This window comes from Chinchilla lanigera, unplaced genomic scaffold, assembly GCF_000276665.1.
Source record: "Chinchilla lanigera isolate Chin_1 unplaced genomic scaffold, ChiLan1.0 scaffold00056, whole genome shotgun sequence".
Classification (NCBI taxonomy): domain Eukaryota; kingdom Metazoa; phylum Chordata; class Mammalia; order Rodentia; family Chinchillidae; genus Chinchilla; species Chinchilla lanigera.
Genome location: NW_004955457.1, coordinates 9,013,556 through 9,020,271, shown reverse-complemented (window position 1 = coordinate 9,020,271; position 6,716 = coordinate 9,013,556).

Sequence of the window (6,716 nt, the reverse complement as noted above, 5' to 3'; positions counted from 1 at the left end):
GGCTACAAAGTGAGCTCAAGGCCAGCCTGAACTGCATAGTGAGACCCTGCCTCAAAAAAAAAAAAAAAAAAAAAAAAAAAGCAGAACCCCACACTCACTCACTCAGCTTTAGGACCTGTGTAGAAGCCCTAATACACCAGAAGGGTCAGAGTGTTCCACCCCTCATAACTCAAAATATAAAGCAATTCCAAATCAGGAAGTGATTTTTTGTAACTTCCTAATTTAAAAATATGTGATACACTGTTTTAGTAACTTTCTTCATCCCTGAGACATCAAACCCACACCCACAACTTGAAGAAGTTTATGTTGGTTCATGGTTTGAGATGTTTCAGTCCATGGTCAGAAGGCTCTAAGGCAGAAATGACATGGTGGAAGGACCAGCATAGAGGGAAGCTGCTCACATCCTGGCAGCCAGGAAGCAGAGAGAGAAGGGAGAGCCGGGAACAACAATGCACCCTTCTAAGTTACATCCCCAGTGATCCTCCTCCAACAAGGCCCCACCTCCTGCCAGCAAGTTAGCAATAGCACCTCTTTTATTCAGTCATTTTCCAAAGCCCAAACATGCAGACATTCCAGATCTGAACCATAATATACACATACACTGGATAGGAAACTTACAGATATCTTTCTAAACTGGGCCATAGCGTGTGTATGTAGGTGTGGCTGCATGTGCCTATCCACTGCTAGTGCATTAAGTAGGTGCCAGGCCTCTCTAGGGGCTCATTTAGCCTGGTCATACCTGCGGCACAGAGATCTGCATTTCTAATGAGCTCCCCAGGTGATGAGGAAAACATGGTGCCAGGATTGTACTCCACAGGGCAGAGCTTCCCCTGTCCAGTTCCTGGAGCTTCCCATCTACCCTAGAGCCAGTTCCCTCCTCTGCCTACAACTCTGGAGCCACTGAGCAGCCAGAGCAGCGGGAGAGATACCCAAGTCTTCCCTGGAAAGCAGGATTCAGTTCAGAGTGGCAGCACTGGGACATGCAACTGAACAAAAGTTAATGTGAATAAACTGGAGATATCCAGACATCATTCACTAGTACCACCCCGACCCTACCACCGCCATCACCACCACCACAAGGATGGCACAGAGCGCGACCCTGCACTCAGGAGGAGTCTGGGTTTCAAGTTGCCTTATACCCCTAGAACAGTGGTTGCCTAGATTTTACCAACCCCCACCTCTCCCCACACCCCAAGAATACGTCACAGTGTTTGAAAACACTTTTGTCTGTTTTAGGGAGCTGGAGAGTGACGTGCCACGGGGGTGCTGTTAAAAACCCTACAAGGCAGGGCACAGCTTGTCCTCAACTTCAATAGAGAATTACCTGATCCAAAATATTAATGGTGCTAAGGTTGACAAGCCATGTGCTGACCTGTGATACAGTCATACAAATGAGGTAAAGAGATTAGCTGTCCTCTTCTTTTACAACAAAGCCCCATTATCTATCAATACAGGGTTTGATGGAAGGTGTTCAGGCAGAAGTGGGGACCACTTACACACAGGTACGTTTGCGAGAACAAGAACAACAATCACCCTTCCCCGAAAGGTCAACACATCCTGCTGCCTTCTCTCCTGAGCAGGCACAGATAAAAATTCATAAAAGATGCCTTGAAAAATATGTTTGTTTTTTAAGTCTTACTTCCCACCATAAGTTGGAGATGTTCAAAAATAAAGTCTAGCTGGCTGTGGTGGCAGATGTCTGTAATCCCAGCACTCGGGGAGCTGGGCAGGAAGATCATGAGTATGAGGCCAGCCTGGGCTACACAGCGAGACCCTGTCTTAAAACAACAACAACAATAATGTTAAAATCCATATACAAAGTTAGTGAGAAAACCAATTTCTCAAGTGGTGTCCCATTCTAAAAATAAGGACCTGTTAATGTGTTAGTATTGAGGAAAATCTAAGTTCTCTGAGGCGAGCTCAAGGTATCAGCCCAACATTCATTGGACTGAAGGGATATTACATACAATTGTGACTTCACACTGGAAATCCAGGATCTGGCAGTGTACCAGCAAGGTGTCCCTTAGGTTCTGTCATTGTTTAGGTATGGTAAGGCCAGCACATTGAGGGGAGTGCTGTGCATGGTTCCTATGACTGCGCCGCAAGCCACACCGTAACGGGCCACGTGGGGAGCAGGAGGTTGGTGGGTTAGGAGGCCGTGGACAATGGGGAAACTGTGGGGAAGAGGCTTCCTTGTGGTTCCTGAGGGAAGGACGTAACCACAGATGGAGTAGACAGGCTAGCCTGAGTAATTTTAGTGGGCTCTGAGCACAGGGTCTGCCCCTGAGTATCCTGTACCGGTTCCTGGGGCGATCAAGGTGGTAAGTAGTGGCCCAGAGAGTAAGAGGCCAACGCAGGAATCCTGAGCATGTGGGCTGGGGGCTGCTTGGCTGGGTTTGAAAGGCATGATGAGAAGGAGCTTGTTCATCCCTCCTGGGAACTGGCTCCCTGGGGGAAGCAGACCCTCTAAGGCCAGTGGAGCCCACATAGCAAAGCACTAGAACACAGAAAATAAAAACCATGCTTAGTACACAAAGGCACATCATCGTGAAAAACAAACGTGACACAGGAAACTGATTCGTGCTCTGTGTGCCAGGATCCATGGAAAGGAGACACACTCAGGAAAGGCCAGTGGAGCCTGAGAATGTAGGTTCTTTTTCCTCCTGCAGACTAAATTTTACTCCAGTGGCTGGGTCAATAGTGGATAAATAAAGCCAAACATACAATTAAATATCCATCAGTGGCTGAATGGGCAAACAAAACCTGGTCTGCCTATAGCTGTAAAAAGAAATGCAGCACTGACATATGCTGGCGCATGAATGAACTTTAGAACATCATGCACGGAAAGAACCCAGGCATAATTCCATTTATGTGAAATATCCTGAATAAGGAAATCCGTACAGAAAGAAAGTGGTTTCCAGGGCTGAGGAAGAGGAAAAAGTGGGAAGTGACTGCTAATGGATAGAATGTTTCTTTTGAGGGTGGTGAAATTGTCTTAAAAGAGACAATTTTATGGCATGTGAAGTATATTTCAATGAAGATGTTATTTAAAAAAAAAAAACTGTGTGGAGGCACATGCTTGTAATCCCAGCACTTGGGAGGCTGAGGCAGGAGGATCGCTGCAAATTCAAGGCCAGCCTGGACTACATAGTGAGACTACATCTCAAAAAACTAAAAAAATAAAAATAAAGAAAGGGCTGTGCTAGGGCTCCCTGAGAGACAGTGAACTTATAAAGTAACTAAGCAAGAGGGAAGAGCTCAGACTGGAAGGGGCTTTGGGTGGAAGGGCAGGCTGGTCAGCCTGGGCCCAGAACATTCCCAGCCCTCTGGCTTGAGTCACTGTATTCCAGGATCAATGACTATACAGTCTCTCATTCCCTTCCCATCCTTGGGGGATGCATCACAAGGTCTCTGCAGATGTCCAAAACAGAATAGTATTGGATCCAATACATCCCATGTTTTTCATATATATATATGAAATATATATATATATATATATATATATATATATATATGATAAAGTTTAATTTGTAAATTAGGTACAGTAAAATGTTGACATGGTTAATAATAACACAAAACATAGCAAGGAGATCATGGTGCCATATGCCTGTAACCTCAGCACTTGGGAGACTGAAGCAGGGTTGTGAATTTGAGGCCATCCTGGACTATGTAAGAAGATCCTATCTCAAAAAAATCATGTATTTAATATAGTTTTTCTCTGTGTCCAAATGTCATATGTTGTATCCACTCCGCTCTTTGACTCATCCAAATTGCCAACATCACCACTCTTGCATTTGGATGTCATTATTGAGTAAAATAAGGGTCACTTGATCACAAGCACTGTGATACCAAGACAGTTGATCTAATAGCTGAGCCGGCTATTGTCTGATGGAAAGGTAGCGTACACAGCATGGGTAAGACAGCCAAAGGAATGACTCACATCCCAAGCAGGAGAGAGGGACAGTGAGAGACTGCATCATTCTACCCAGTTTCAAAGTTAAAAATTATTTGTTTCTTATTTCCCATTTAATATTTTGGATCACTGTTGGCTGAAGGTACTGAAACCTTGGAAAGTGAAGCCACAGATATGGTGGGACTGTTGGACTTTGGGACTTGGAGGCCTGTTCGTTTGTTTGGATCAAAACCAGGGCCTCATATGCACCAGATGCTAAGCAAGCACTCTACCACTGAGCGATACTCACAACCCATTAGTGATTGAGAGTTCCCTATTAACATTTAAATGCTCCCAGGAGAGATATAAAATAATAATTTCTCCCCAATATGGAAGCCTTGCAGGCTAAGAAGCTGCTGAGTGGCTGCTTTCAGATAATAGCGCATTTATTGCAAAAACGTTGTAGGACTCTGCTCAGCCCTCACCTGCATGTGTGTGAGCCAGTGACGTGTGTGTGTGTAAAAGATGCCTGAGGCCCAAGAGACGGCAGGGGAGAGCAGGCAAGGGATAACATGTCCCGACCTGGGAAGGGGGACACGGAGTTAAGAGGAGGGGAAGGATGGGGCACTGCCGTGGGGCAGGGAGGGAACAAGGGGGAGAGACAACCTACAGACTCCAGGCTGAGGGCCTCAGGCTCTCTCAGCCACATCGCACTCCCTGACACACATCTGGAAGGGACCAAATCACAGACTGGGAAACGATCTCAAGATGTTTAAAGTAGGGGCTGGGGATTTAGCTCAGCGGCACAGCACCTGCCTGGCAAGTGCAAGGTCGTGAGTTCGGTTCCCGGTACCGGAGAAAAAAAAAAGATGTTTAAAGTAAAAATAGAGCAAGACACAACGGTAAAAAAATTGTCAGGTAAACATCACAGACCTAGAAGTCACATCAGGGAACCAATGGCCCTCACACACCCAGGAGGAGGAGGATGCTAAGAACTAGGGACAGGGCAGGAAGCTGGGGTACCAGGGAGGGAGGAGCCGGTTTTCCCCTTACCCAGGATTCTGCACACACTGAACACAAATGATGTAAATCTGTGGCCAGCCCTCTCTTAACTCAATGAGTAGAGCTTGTACCACGTCTTCTTTTCATGACTGACGAATGGCCATTCCTTCCTCAAGTCAGAAAACACTAGCAGGGCCCACCTGACACTGGAAAGACTGGGACTGGATCCTGGAGGAGTGGGACCCACATCTGGAGTCAGAAATAGGTGCTCTTCTTGCAGGCTCAGCCAAAGAAAGACATCCTCCTTTTAGACTTCACGGGTATCATTAATTTGGAGACCCAGGTTGGGGTGCAGACATGGATAGCATTGCCCCCCCCATGTCAACCCTGGAGAAATGGGGTGCAAGAAAAGAAGAAAGTTAATCGGGGAGCTGCTGAATGAAGGAGGAATGTCATCCTGCATCAGTGGTTCTCACACCTGAGCATGCACTGGGATCACCAGAAGACTTGTTTTGGGTTTTTTTGTTCGTTTTTTGTTCTGGTTTTTCATTTTTTTCCAGTACCAGGAATCGAACTCATGACCTCGCACTTACCAGGCAGGCGCTGTGCCGCTGAGCTAAATCCCCAGCCCTGGACTTGTTAAAATACATGTAACTACAGATGGGGTAGACACAGTAGCACAGCCTGTGATCCCAGCAATCTGAGGAGCTGAGGCAGGAGGATCACAACTTTGAGTCCAGCCTGGGCAATTTGGAGACTTAGAGACACTATGTCTTAAAATAAAAAATACAAAAGGCTTGGGGATATAGCTCAATGCAAAGGCCATAGGTTCAACCCTCAGTCTGGAGGTAGCAGGACAGGTGTGGAGCCTTCAGTCAATAAGTTTGGGTGGAACCTAATTTAATGTTTACTTTTCTAACAATTCCCAGATCGTACTGATGCAGAGGCTGCCAACTGGGCAACCATATTTTAAGGACCCCCACTTCAGATAAACTATGTCACCTGTTTTCTAAAGTCATCTGAGCACATGGGTCACATGAAGAATATGCACACAGAGAGGTGCAAAAGGAAGAGCTTGAAATTAAGCAGGCTGACTAAGGAGAAACGTGGAGTGAGAGAATGCATTAAAAACACATGTAGTGGAAGAACAGCAACTAACATTTACTGGGTACTTACCACGGGTTGAGCCTGTTCTAAATGCTTTATGATTTACTTCATTTAAGCCATAGAACAACCCTATGGAGTCATACTGTTGGTATCTAATGTATATAGATGGGGAAATTAAAGCATTGAGAAGATAAATGACTAGGTGATCCCAAGACCTAAGTCTAGTCAGATTTAAGTAGCTTGAATAGTACTGGCATAACAACATTTAGACCAGTGGAACCGAGAAACAAACATGCATCTTTACACAACTGATTTTCAACAGACATGCGGAAAGTATACATTGGAGAAAGGACAATTTCTCCAACAAAAGGTGCTGGGAAAAGTGGATATCCATTCAAATGAAGAAAATCAAAATTAGACCCCCATTTCTTGCCCTGTGCAAGTGTCAACTCAAAATGGACCAAAGGCTCTGAAACTACTAGAGGAAAACAATAGGAAAAAACACTTCAAGATATTGTATAGTCAATGAGTTCTTTGATAGGACTCCAAAAGCACTGAAATAAAAGTAAGAACTGACAAATAAGACTGCACTGAATTTCAAAATTTCTGCACAGCAAAAGAAACAATCAACAGAATGAAGAGAACTTATAGAACAGGAGAAAATCTTTGCCAGCTACTCCTCTGACAGAGGATTTTTTTTTTTTTTTTTTTTGGT